Source organism: Triturus cristatus, chromosome 11, assembly GCF_964204655.1.
Source record: "Triturus cristatus chromosome 11, aTriCri1.1, whole genome shotgun sequence".
Lineage (NCBI taxonomy): Eukaryota > Metazoa > Chordata > Amphibia > Caudata > Salamandridae > Triturus > Triturus cristatus.
The window spans coordinates 491,726,591-491,740,549 of NC_140594.1; the positions used below are offsets into that span (position 1 = coordinate 491,726,591).

A 13,959-nucleotide genomic window follows, 5' to 3' on the forward strand; every position below is an offset into this window, starting at 1 on the left:
AAAAGGTGTACTGTCTTGATGTGGTCCTTTGTGGACCCAACAAAGTGCTTTGAACTTTATGCTTGCCCAGATGGTAAGCCAGTTAAGCTCCCTAATCAAGTTGCGAACCAAGCAGACCTTCTGAAGATTCAGAAGGACTCTAGCCGCTGCATTTTGAAGAGTCTGAAGTTTATTGAGGAGACATGTTTGAGAGCCTACAAATAGAGAATTGCAGTAATCAATTTTTGAAATTACAAGGACTATGATCACTGCTTTCCTGTGCTCAAGTGGTAAAAATGGTAGGAATTTTTCCAGAATTTTCAACATGAAAAAGCAGGAAGAGATCACCTGACTTGAAGGCTCAATGAAGGTTAATCTGTTGTCAGAAATGACACCCAAATATCTCGCCTTCTGTACTGGAATTGGTAAAGAATCTAGATTCGATGGCCTCCAGGTGGCATTCTAGAAGGTGTTGTTGTTAAAAAAAACAACAGCACCGCTGTTTTATTGGAGTTAAGCTTTAGAAAGGTGAGTTGCACCCACTGAACAATACTGTTCATGCATGTACTAAACTGAAGGGCTACTCTGTCTGTGTTAGATGACACAGATATCACTAATTGTGTGTCATCAGTGTAGGACCGACCGAGAAGCCATATGATCTGATCAACTGAATGAGATGGGTAATGTAAGCATTAAAGAGGGTTGTACTTAAAGAGAACCCTCTTAAAGAGAACCCCTGCAAGACCCTACAAGGAAGCTTGAAAGGGGTGGAGGTATATCCTTCCAGGGTCACTACTTGCTCTCTATTGGTGAGAAAGGATCTGATCAAATTAAGAGCTGTTCCTTATATTCCTATTTTTACAAGACAGTTGGCTAAAGAAAGATGGTCCACCATATTGAATGCAGCCAATAAGTCCTTTAGGACTAGGGCTGCACTCTCTCCTTTGTCAATAATGGATCTGATCTTTGCTGTGTCTGCCAAGAGGGCAGACTCTGTACTGTGTCTAGGCCTAAAGTCGTGTTGTGTTGAGTCAAGACAATTATTGGTATCTAGAAATGAAATGATCTCTTTGTTCATTGCGCTCTCCGGTATTTTTGTTGGCAGTTGGCAGATTAGAAAGAGAGGGTTTCTTAATCAGAGGCTTTTTTCCAGACTGTCGGGAAATATCCTGTTTCGAAAATCTTACTCATAATTGAGGTAAGGTAGACAGCGATTCTGTCTGAGACAGGATGAAGTACCTTTCCAGGCACGGTTATTGCATGTCACTGGTGCTTAGGCTCAGTCAATTCTTAAAGTGGGAATATTGAGTATAAACAAGATAGAATTATGATCCATCCAAATTAAGGGTAACAATTTGTCTATTATTATGCTTGGATGGTTAGAAGAAATGCCATCCAGTGTGTGACCAGTAGAGTGGGTAGATTGTTTCATTAGTTGTTGAAAATCCAAACTTAGGAGGTTGTCCAGTAGCAGTTATGTACTTTTATCCTCAGGATATTCTAGATAAACATTAAAGTCACCTAAGATAGTAAAGGTGAGATAATCAGTACATGCTTCCCTAAAGCCCAGCAAATCCCATATCAAGTTCTCTTTTGGCCCTGCGGGATGGTAAATAAGTAGACCATTAAAAGTATAGGTTTTGTGAGAAAGAGCAGAGCCTCTGAATTAAAATGAAAAAGGGGTGTATATGTGGCTTTAGTGTCATTCAGATGGATGATAGCTAGGCCACCGCCTCTCCTTTGGGGCTGTCCAATCTAATTAAGTCAAAGCCTCCAGGTAAGCATGCTATGAAGACCAGGTGAGATGCTTCATCTGACCACGTTTCTGTTATGAAGGCAATGTCAGTATTATTTTGCTCTAATAAATCAGCAAACTCCACAGTGGTTTTCTGAGGGAGCGCTTATTGTGGAGCAGGCAATTAACTTCATGGCCGACATTATTTGAAGGCGTCCCAACATGTGCTCGGGTATCAGCTTTGAGACCGTCACTTTGGGAGCATGGGGTGGTTAAAAATGAAAATTGGCAGTTATTGCATCTATAAGAAAGCTTGGCGACATTAAAATCAATGCACAGGCATACGCAGGTCTTACGTTGTTTGTCTATTTTTACCAGTGCATTACTTGTATAAGCTTGAGGGGGAAAGGGCTGGGTTCTGACACTTGGTTGTGTCCGGCCATGGATGGGCATAGACGGGCTTTCCTTTGGCACTCATTTGACGTGCCAGCAGCGTGGACACGTTTCTGGGCCTCTTAAGTATGCCATGTTAAAGGGGGGTATATCAGGAGGAGTTCACAGAGACTCAAAGACACGCTAGAGCGCCTCGACCTAGAATCTAGTGTGCAAAATTGTAAATAACTGGGGTCCAGCAATCACGTTCTGGCAGATGCAGGCTCCCCAGGTAATCCAGAATACTAGTAACACAAAACAGAAGTAAAATAAAAGTGTGAAAGAACTAATAACTCATAAAATTATTAAAAAGACAGCATTCCTGAAATGTGGCAAATTAAAATCTAAGGGAGCCAGGCACCTCCCAATATGACTCCCAAAGGATCCTACAAGGAAAATAACTACCACCAATGACTAGAGTAGAACACTTCATTGTGTAAGTGTCAGGATTCCAGTCACAGAGTAGATGCACTTCCAGACTTCCTAAGTATGCAGTGGTAGAGGGGAGCATGTTAGAAGGAGACCCCAGAGACTCAAAGATGTGTTAGAGCACATCGACCTAGAAACCAGTGGGAAAGGAATAAGTAACTTGGGTCCAGCAACCCTGTTCTGGCAGATGCAGAGTTCCCTGCAAATCCAGAATACTGGTAACACAAAGCAGAAGTAAAAAAAAAGTGTGAAAGAACTAATAAACCATAAAGTTATTAAAAAGGCAGCAAGGCTGAAATGCGGCAAATTAAAAACTAAGGGATCCAGGCACCTCCTAATATGGCCCCCAAAAAAGCCTACACGGAAAACAACTACCACCAGTGAAACAGAGTAGAACCACTTTACCGAGTAAGGGTCAGGATTCCAGACTGTGTGTGCTGTGTCCTGATTGGCTAAATGTCCCTAACTTCATGTGGCATCTGAATTGATGGTGTTTTGGGAACACGCCACCCGTATTCTCTCATGTACTAAACTGTGTTAACCAAAAATGTACCTTGTTCGTTTATTGACATATTTGTATCAGTATCAGGATGCACTACAAGTGATGTGTTCTGTAACAAAATGAACTATATGTATATGTGTGAAAATGATTTACATATATGAATTAATATATGTTCACTGAATTCAACTGATTTGTTTGATTACTTTGCATTTGATAAGGTGATTAATAATCAAGGGTCATAGTTACCCCTAGCACTGTGCGCAGTGGCGACTGCCGCATGGTCAGTTTCTTTTTCTTTCAGACATTATGCTCGATTGACAGCGAGCATACCACTGCAGCACCTCAGTCACAAGTGATATAATCAATTTTCTATCTTGAACAAATAGGAGTGCGCTGCCCCCCGTTATTTACCTAACTTCATGTGGCATCTGAATTGATGGTGTTTTGGGAACACGCCACCCCTCCAGCCGTGTGAGCTTTATTAGAGCCAATCTTCCTGGACCATTGTGGTGTCCGTGGGATTGATTGGGCATTTCCTGTTTGCATGTTTGTCTGCTGGCTACGTGCCACCTCACCTGGGATTTATCAATCAGTGACCTCGGGTCTGGGTCTCAGGACCTGCCTAACTACGTCTTTCTTTGTCAGGGTCGACATGGAGTTCACAAAACGGGGAATTTGTTGATGAAGATGCGATTTTATTTTTACACATTAAAGTATCATCGGTCATACTGACATTGACTTTTCCAATATTAATATTCCCCCCTTTAGTTGAATTTTTCACTACACTAACCTATTCTTCATGACAGTTACTTTTTTGGAGGACTCTTAGTCTTTGGTTTTGACAATTAGTACATTCCTAGCAACTTGCATTCTACCCAATTTGAGGACTGTGTTTTTACAGCAGGAAATCCCCAATTGCACAGAACCAAAAACAAAGAAGAACATGAAGAAAACTAACAAAAATGACATGCACAATCTGGACAGCCACTAGGGGAGCCAGCAGAACCAATTTGAGAACCACTCCTGCTCAGGGACACCTCCCTCCTCACACATGTCTCTTTGTAAACATTGCAGTGCTTGGATAGCAAAAGTCAATGTCCCATTACCCAGGTCATTCCCTAGGATAAACGTGCAGCAGAACACACCAATATTGGCACACACCTCTCCCTCTACCACAGTCATTAAGTCTAACACATACCAATGCTGCATCACCATGAGGCATATTGCTTTCAGTTCTTCCTTGATCTAATTAAGGCCAAGCTCAGTGCTGTTCATCCTTTTACACATTTCCCATCTGGTGCTTTTGTCTACACTGGGAAGAAGGGTATGGACCCACCCGCAGATATTTGTGAGTCAGAGAACAGTCTAAATTCTTCCGGAAGGTCCTTGTACTGAGCTCATCTAAAAAAAACTGCAGTTCTTTTTTCATGAGTCGGATGCAGCAAGGTTGTCTTCTTCCTTAGCAGGTGCTGATACAAGTCCAAGAGTTCTTCTCCAGATATGACCAGGGTAGGAGTGTGTATGATTACCAGAGAACAGTATCCGGGCCATTCAGGGATGAGCTGAGTGTGCACTTCCAGTACATATTCATCAGTGTTTAGGTGCTCCATTGAATATCCAGAATGTGCAGGATTGTGCCACAGTTTTCATTTGTGCCCAGTGGAAGTGTTCCTTTACCCCTGAAACATAAGGAATATAGTGTAAGTTTCCATACAATTAGGGGTTGGCCCTTCCCTTCCGCCAAGTGTATCCACCCACCTCGGTATCCCAGACTTCCTGACATGAGGTGTCTATGCTTTCGTTCAACCCACCCTTACAATACCTATTTCCCTTTGTATCATTGAGCTGGATGATTTACACAGAAACTCCATGTCGGGGTCCACTTGTTGTTAAAGAAGACCGCCCCAGATACGCTAAGGGCCACCCTTGGACCATAAATGGAGGCAGGAGCAGATGTGTTTGTGCATTGATATGGGGGTTTTGCTACCGTGTCCTTTCTGCGCATCCTGTCTAGCTCAGTTGAATATCGCTAGGCTCAGTGAAAAGGTATAGAGCCATTGGGTTGGACTCGTAGCGGGTCAGATTCCCTACTACTCTGTGGGGCTCTACCTTGCTGGGCTGGATTTTGGCCCTGATTCTGCATTGGTATAAGTTGAGAAGGCATTTTGCTTTTTATGGGGCTACCTTTTGGGACAAGTAAAGTCTATCTGTGCCTACTGCATGCAGTATCAGCAAACAGATGTAACACCACCTTGTTGAAGTTTTAGAGCCAACGGCGGTCATGTGCTGATACCACGTGTTGTGTAAAAAGGTACTGTGTAGTGCAATTGGAATGCTACTGTTTGGGTTGGTGTAATTATAAGTGAGGTGGGAGAGATCACTACACAAGCACTGTGATACTTTCGCAAGAGACTCCACTTGGACAGGTGGTTTTTTAGCAGCGAATTGGTGTGGTAGCACCCAAACTAGCAAGAGGGTATATTGAAGTGTAAAAAAACATAACTTGTAATTGAACATTGCACCTCTTCAATGTGGATCCAGGGGAGATGTCTGTGGCCCTGAAAAAGTTCACAGTGCAGTTCATCACTTTGTGTCACACACTTTAGATTTGCGTTGGGGTGATTATGTGGCAGCTTAAAGGTGGTGCATTTGAAGGTTTGATTGCAGACCGTTTTGATAAGACCTTGGTTCATTTGTTAATTCAGAAAAACATTGCATGTGCACCGTTGTTAATGATCTTTTCTTCAGGGTTCCTTTATTTCCCTTAGGGGTCAGCTCTTCACACTCCTTTCATGCAATTTTTAGTGAGGCACCAGAAGGTGGCCCCAATCATGGTATCTTTTTAATGGTTAAAGCTTAAAGGTGGCTTATGGGTAATCAGGCAAATTAATCTATTTTATGGGCCTTCGTACCTAACTGGTGCTTGGATTAGTGTTTTATGGAGTGTTCCTGCCATTATAGGGATGGATCGTATCAGTTTTTATCTAGTGGTTTTTGGGTGCTGCCAGTTTTCAGAGACTGTCTCTCCTGATGTGTGCATGGGTGTGCCATCAGCGTGGGTTGCTTTCAGCCTACACATGCGTGGGACTGTACAAGGGGGGGCGTGCCACTGTTTAGTGTTGTTGGTTGTTACAACGTACCCTGAGATCATGTGTGTCTCGCCATGCGTAAACAATGTGCTCCTTCCTTGTGGTACCAGATATATTGGTTCCACCCTTTCTCTAGAGACTACTTTTTGGGCTAACTTTGGGCTACTTTTTTTGGTTTTTGGGCGCTTCCCAAGATCTTCCACAATCTGCTATTTCACTTACCATGAGGTGGAGGGAGTTGGAAAGTCGTTCTGTGGCCCCCATGTGCCCCTGATCGTGATGTCTTGTGTTGTCCGAGGTCGGGCTTACTGCTTTCTCCGTATTGTGTATGTGAGGCCTGGTGCGTTGGTTAATTGCCGGGCCTTATACGGGGTGAGCACATTCTGCATTCTAATCTTGCGTGGAGCTCTGATGGGTTTTGCAGCCTCCCCTCTCTCATGCACCCCCTTTCCCTCGGACCACGTATTCTAAGTTGTGTTTGCACTGCAGTTCTTGTTGATATGGACTTCCAACTAGCTGGCATGTTCCTGTCGCTATTTTGGAGTGGTATGGCATGGTGACCAGACTTTGGAGATTTGAAAAACCCAAAGGAAAGAAAAGAAAACAATGGCAAGATCATTAGAACTTGGGACCCCGGGGCCAAATCCAAGAACCCTCCCAGAACTTTGCTTAGGGATGAGAACTAGACCATGAATGCCTTGCAAGTCCGGAACGTCTGGCTGACCTGACGAATCTCTTGAATGACTCAACGCCATGTGTGAGCCTCACAACATATTTACTCTTGTGCGTGTGCTGTGGAGGTTATGGGATTTTCACTACCCCAGGTGTATGGGAATCCTGGTTCCCACCACTTGAAGACAGCTTCATCTTAGAACTGAAAGGGGGTGTCCATCTGGCCAGAGACTTCTAGTTTTTGGGGGGCTGTTGGAATTCCATGCCATGAAGGAAACATCGGTCTGGGGCCGAATGGCCAAAAATCGGGACCTTTCGACCTGGTTATTTGAACCCATCCCTATTGACTTTGGACACGGGGACCTGGGTGCCTGTTTTGTAAGTACTTGGTCTAGGAGCTGCCCTGTCCCCTCATCAGACTGGCTTCCTCCTGGGGTCTGGCCTTCAAGCCCTGCCCTGCCCTGGAGGATCAGCAAAAGAAAGTGGGGTCTTGGCTCCTGCTTGCACCCTGAATGGCAAACTTTAGTGAGGATATCTGTTTGACAGAATACATACAGCAGCCCTGAATCCCCAGATGCAAGTAAAAGTTTGTATTCCCAACATTGTCTCATTGATCCTTCTTTTAGCTTTGGTACAGTTAAGTCTTGGGATGTGGGCGAATGGGTGGTATTTTACTCTGGTGTTTTATCGTGCCGCGCATTTGGACTGTTTGTTTGTGTGAAGGCATTATCTCTCCAGACAGTTACCCCTCCCTGACGAGGCTGTGGCCCTGGTCCCTGTTGGTCTGGGTTCCCTGTCTGCGGTTGCTGTTGCAACTACCTGATCCCTGTTACGAGGGTACGGCGGCTGACTGGCCTCACTGTGGCTGAATGTAAGCTGCATTCAGGTATCCCTGGGCTTAGTCCAACTGCCATATGATATGTGATGTAATGCTGGGATATTGTATGTTATGAACTTTTTTGGGTGTGATTCTATAACGGAACATTTTAGATTGTGTTTGTCTATGTTGTGGGTTTGTATATTTTTTACTTGAATTTAAAAATGCACCTAAGAGTTTTCATCTCTCATTGTACATTCATTCATACTGTTACAATTATGTTTTTTGCATGTTGGCAGCCTTGAGGAAGCCTTTTTATGGGCAAAATGCATTGGCTCCATGTGTGTTTTTTGAAGAAGAACACAAATAAAAGACGGATGCAAACCAAAAGGACCCAGTAGTCTTATCTTCGCTATTTTTTGCAAAACAACTATTTGTTGTACACTTTATTTTCAGTTTTCTCTCACCTATGTGTTGACTGTTAGTCTCTCATTCCTGGACTTAACCGCTCGGTGTTCGGTGGGGGGCCCGCCGATTTCTTAAACTGGCAGATTGGAGTATCCTAATGTGGGGAGTGTGGGCAACAACACTCCCATACCTACATATGGTGGGGAAGTTGCTAACACCTTGTTTGCCATCTGTAGTGCACGACTGTCGATCTGGGCTTCCTCAAAGATGGCCCGTAGTTCTAATAATGCCTGTCTCTTATCTTTCTTTTGACCTGTGCATTTGATTTGTATGTATGTTCTCATGAGTTCAAGTTGTTAGTGTCGAAAGCTCCCTCCTTTGGCCAAGGAAATGTATTTGCCTTTGCGTGTGTGTGCCATTCTTTGCAAACCTTATTACGTTTTTAGCATGTGTGGGGAACCTGGTTTGCATGCATCTTAATGGTGTCCCCATGATAATTTTGATAGTTTTAGAATATAAGATTCCTTAGCTTCTTTGTTTTCGGGACCCTCTGGTTTCTATCGAAATCATGGGGAAAATATGCATGGGGGTGGGGGAGTCACTGCTCCTACCCACTGGATATAGTCCAGAGTGTTTCATTTGTAGAGTGTAATTGTAAGTAGGTGGTGTTGGTAATGGTAGTGCAAGTGCTGGCAGGGATGGTAGGTGGTACAAACTGCAGTGGACTCTTGAGAACTATCTTTTTTTAATCAAGCACTGTACATATTTGAGGGATGGGAGAGGCTGTTAGCAATTGTAGTTTTGTTTTGACAAAATATGCTTTTAACAGTGGGTTTTTACTCCCCAAAGGGGGACCAGTCCTGTTGGCATTAGGAGGGGCTTCCAATGATGCAGTGCTGGCTCGCAGAGGGAGTGCTTCGGGGCGGTGGGTGGGGCGGGGGAGGGGCAAGGTGGGGGGTAGTATATTCCGACATACGACGGATAGGAGTAAAGTAAGTAATTAAATACATTTAAAAATGTCCTTGCGCGAGCTGGATCGCCAACTCGGCAATGCAGTGCACGCAAGGTAAATAGTTTTATTTGTTTAATTACTTACCTTACTCCTGTACGTCGTATGGCAGACTCCACTACCCCCCCCCCCCACCCAGCCCACCACCCAGCATCACTCTGTCGGCGAGCCGCCACTTCAATGATGTGGTCCTAATGAGTCAAAGTATTGCTACCTGGATGCAGCAGAGTGTGGTTTGGATGACATTTGGAGGTACTGTTTGGTAGTTGTAAGTGATTGCGAGTGTATAGATATATGAGCGGTAGACTTGGGAGGTGCCATTACAAATTTTAGGAACCAGTGTCTCAGGTTGGTGCAGTGCAATTTAAGATGGCTGCCAGTGAGGAGAAAGAGTGGTCTGAGCGGCCCACCAGTAAGCTGTTGCAGTTGTAAAATCTGTGTAATACTAGTGGGATGAACTGTGGTTTAGCTGTGTGGCAAGGGATTCAGGATTGGATCTTGCAAATGTTCAGAATTTGATACTTAGCAGCAGTAGTTAAGGAAATGATGAAGGATTCCATTTCCATAGATGAACTAAAGAGAACACAAAGATTTCTTGCAGGTGGTCTTAAAGTGAAGGTGTCTGAAGGAAAGAACATTGAGGTGGGAAGAGAGGTAACCACCAAAGGGGAAGGGAAGTATAAGACTTCAGTCTTTGACAAGTTCATCATAACTAATTAATGTCCATGCACTGCCCTTTGGCTGTTAGGTAGTAAGGGCTGTAGCCAAGGAGAGCCTGGCATGGAAAACCCCTGCTACTTGCAAATGGTATCAGGCGGTACTGGCAGGTAAAGGGATAGATTTTGAAAGAAATGCGTAACTTGTGTTAACACTTTCCTCTCCTCTGAATATATTCAGCTTGTAACCTAAAATTAAAGACATGTTCTGTGTGTGTGTAATCAGAGATGCTGCTTCTGCATAATCATCTACAAAAATCAGTGTGATGTGGGAAGAATGCCACGAGTGACTGTAATGCATACCTTAGTGAAAATAATGTTTTAGTTGCCAACTTTCCCAAGTTCTCAACATTTTTCAAACTATCCCTCCTTGATCCACTTTTTAGATCACCAGATCTCTCATCCATCTCCGCCTTCATTCCTCAGGGATCTTCAATCAGCTTAGTGCTTAGAAGTGGAATTAGGATGGTATAAGTAGTTTCTAAGAAACAAAAGACATCATGAGGGGCACAAAGATTAGAACATTGGCACAGTGACTCAGCCTGACATTAGGAAACTGACATACAGGGCAAAATCAATGACACATTGATACAGAAAAATGAGCACCAGCACTTTTGCTAGCACAGGAACAGCATCACTGATATGTGGACATTGACATGGGCACACTGACAAGGGGTCAGTGACAAAGATTTGCTGACACATAAATTCTAACAAATGTGACACTGACACAATGGCACAGGCACATGGACACTGTCACTATCACTAGAATATTGACACTAACAAATTAACACTGGCCCTATACATTGGCACAAGAGGCACTGAAACATGAGCACCAATACAGATGTGAAAAACGTCTCTCTGGGATGTTGGAATGGGCCACAAACATTGTTACTAGTGTCCTGACACAGGGGAACCAAACTGATATTTTGACACTGACACAGCAGCGACAGCCACCAAACAGCAACACCAACATATGTGCATTGATACTGGGAAACTGCCAATGGTAGACAGATACTGGAACACTGACAGAGGAACTAAATCACTAATTTGTGGACAGTGACATTTCAATGCTGACAGAGGACACAATCACTGATGTCAGAACAATGGCATGGGGCAGTAACACTGAGAGATTGTCGCATGGACACTGGCATACTGTCACTGCTGATACTCAGGCACCACATCAGGACTTTGACACAACACACAAATACTAGCATAAGAGTACTGACTTGGAGGCACAGCACTGGGGATCTGGCCTGTCGTTAAGAACTCATAGACCCTGATATTGGGATATTGACACAAGAACAACAAGAATACTGACATAGATTCACTAGTATATAGACCCACACAATTCATACTGACAGTGGAACACTAACATGTACACTAGGGACCAGCTGTACGAAGGTTCCTTTTTGCATTTCCTAAATAGTGATTCTTATGAAATCACTATTTCGGAAATGCAAATCGGTATGTACATACCCTGCGATTCCCTAATAACGATTCCTACAGAGTAAGAATCGCTATTAGGAAATTGCTATTAGGAAGCCCTAAACCATTCATTCCTATGGGCCTGAGGCCCATAGTTACGAATGGTTTTGCATTTCCTAAATTGCAAATTTCCTATTTAAGAAATCCAAACCCAAGGGTGCCTCTGGCCTTAAGGCCCCCCTGGAGACACTCCGAAATTTGTAGTGCACATGTGAGTGCACAAATGCCCTAGGGGCATATGTGCACTTCATGTCACATTGAAAAATGCATTTTTAAATTTTGCACATGGTTACCATCGACTTTGGGTCGATGGTAATAGCATTTCCTAAATGCCGAATTCGTATTTAGGAACTACTTTGTACATGTGCTTTAGGAATCACAAATAAGTAATCCATATTCGAGATTCCTTTAATTGTGGTTGCAATTTTCGATTTCTGACATGTACAAATCGCAAATTGCCACAGTTTTTGGGCCTCTGAACATATGAAAAGGCCATTTAGCATTTCGTAATGGGCCGAAACTGCCATCATAACCGTGGCTAAATATGTAGACGCTGACACTGGCACAAAAGAATACTGACACAGAGACACTGAAACTAACATGAGTACATTAATAATGGGATGCTGACACTGGCACATGGAGAAACATACAGAATCACTGGCATAATGACATTGAGAGTGTAACACAGAATTAAGGACCTGACACTGGTAGATTAGAAAATAGTCACTGACATTGCTAATTAAACACTTACGATGGAGCAAACAGAGGGACACTGACACATGCATTAACACTGACTCTGTGACACTGACCCACGCACACTGACAGATCACAAACACTAATGTTGGGACTCTGACATGAGGTCAAAAACATTGGGACAACAACACGGCTATGCCACAACGCATGGACACTAACTCGAACATAAGGAAGTAACATGAGACAAGGGTAAGGGCAAGTTAGACACTGACACTGGGTGGTTGCATTGTAGCACCAACACAGGAAATGGTGCACCAGCACTTGCACATGAATACTAATTGGGGGACACTGACAAAGTGATATGGATACATTGACACAAGGCTACTGGGATTTTGACTGTGACACTGGAACATTAGCACTCGTAGGTCCATAACTGCGACTGGGGCACAGATGCAATGAGACTCTAACACTGGGGCAGTTAAACTTATATTGGGTTACTGACATTGTCTGCCCCTCTCTGGCTGCGCTGGGACTTCCGGGTTCATGTTACAGTCAGAGCAGGGAACTGACTCCTCTGCAGCCTGTGCTCTGACTGGAGGTTTCCCTTCTTTCTCGCTTAAGACGTTTCAGGCTGATGCTGAAAGAAGAGAGAGGGGCTTCACCTGGATTCTTTGAATAGTGTAACAAATGGGGACGCGCAAAAACTTAATCCTTGCTTTCTTCAACTCTGTGTGGGGAACGGCCGGAGGGCTTTCTACCTCCATAAACCTACCATCAGTGCTGCTGTTTGCCTCCCTGGTTTCGCCGCGAGGGAAACGGCTGTGCCTCGCCTACAACTCCCAGGGGGCTTTGCGAACTGACGCCGAGCGTCACTAGAGGGCGCAGAGGACCATAAATTCCGGGAGCGCCTCCGCAGTGCGGGACGCGCCAAAACTTAATCCTTGCTTTCTTCAACTCTGTGTGGGGAACGGCCGGAGGGCTTTCTACCTCCATAAACCTACCATCAGTGCTGCTGTTTGCCTCCCTGGTTTCTCCGTGAGGGAAACAGCTGTGCCTCGCCTACAACTCCCAGGGGGCTTTAGCGAACTGACGCCGAGCGTCACTAGAGGGCACAGAGGACCATAAATTCCGGGAGCGCCTCCCGCAGCGCGGGACGCGCCAATACTTAATCCTTGCTTTCTTCAACTCTGTGTGGGGAACGGCCGGAGGGCTTTCTACCTCCATAATCCTACCATCAGTGCTGCTGTTTGCCTCCCTGGTTTCGCCGTGAGGGAAACGGCTGTGCCTCGCCTACAACTCCCAGGTGGCTTTTGCGAACTGACGCTGAGCGTCACTAGAGGGCGCAGAGGAACATAAATTCCGGGAGCGCCTCCCGCAGCGCAGGACGCGCCAAAACTTAATCCTTGCTTTCTTCAACTCTGTGTGGGGAACGGCCGGAGGGCTTTCTATCTCCATAAACCTACCATCAGTGCTGCTGTTTGCCTCCCTGGTTCATAAATTCCGGGAGCGCCTCCCGCAGCGTGGGACGCGCGCGGCCTCGCCCGGGCAAAGCCCGGGCCAAGGGCGGACCCGTCCTTGCCCGTCAGTGCCAGGAAGAGGCTGGGCTGGGCCAGTCCGCTAAGCTGTTGGGTACGGCTAAGGCTCGAGTTGCAAGATAAGTTTCGAGCACAGTAGCATATGTACCTTTGTGGGGCCCTTCTAAATGCTGTATAGTTAGAGATAGTTTCGAACCTTGCCCTATTCGCCGTTTACCGGTTCCCTGTCTGTTGATTGTTGAGTTGCTATCTGGGGAAAGTGTTTTGTTTTTGTTTGGGGTGGGTCTTGGAACTTTTTCCAACATGACCAAGAGGAAGGCTGGTGATAGGGTGGGGGGGACTTTAGATGATTATCTAATCAGGGCAGAGTCGGCACTGAATCTTGAGATTCAAACTGTTGAACGTGGACTCTCTTTAGAACCTGCTTTCTCATTGCCCTGTGCCCAGCCACAGGTAGC

General features: G+C 44.9%; 1 long non-coding RNA gene across 1 annotated transcript in view; it reads right to left on the reverse strand.

Moving 5' to 3' along the window:
- Positions 1 to 3,632: 3,632 nt before the first annotated feature.
- LOC146784463 (uncharacterized) overlaps positions 3,633 to 13,959 on the reverse strand; it is a 45,413-nt gene continuing 35,086 nt past the window's right edge. The window contains exons 3-4 of the long non-coding RNA XR_014970821.1: positions 10,092 to 10,269; positions 3,633 to 4,756 (exon numbers count right to left, since the gene is read on the reverse strand). This is a non-coding gene — a long non-coding RNA (uncharacterized LOC146784463). The remainder of the gene's footprint in view (positions 4,757 to 10,091; positions 10,270 to 13,959) is intronic.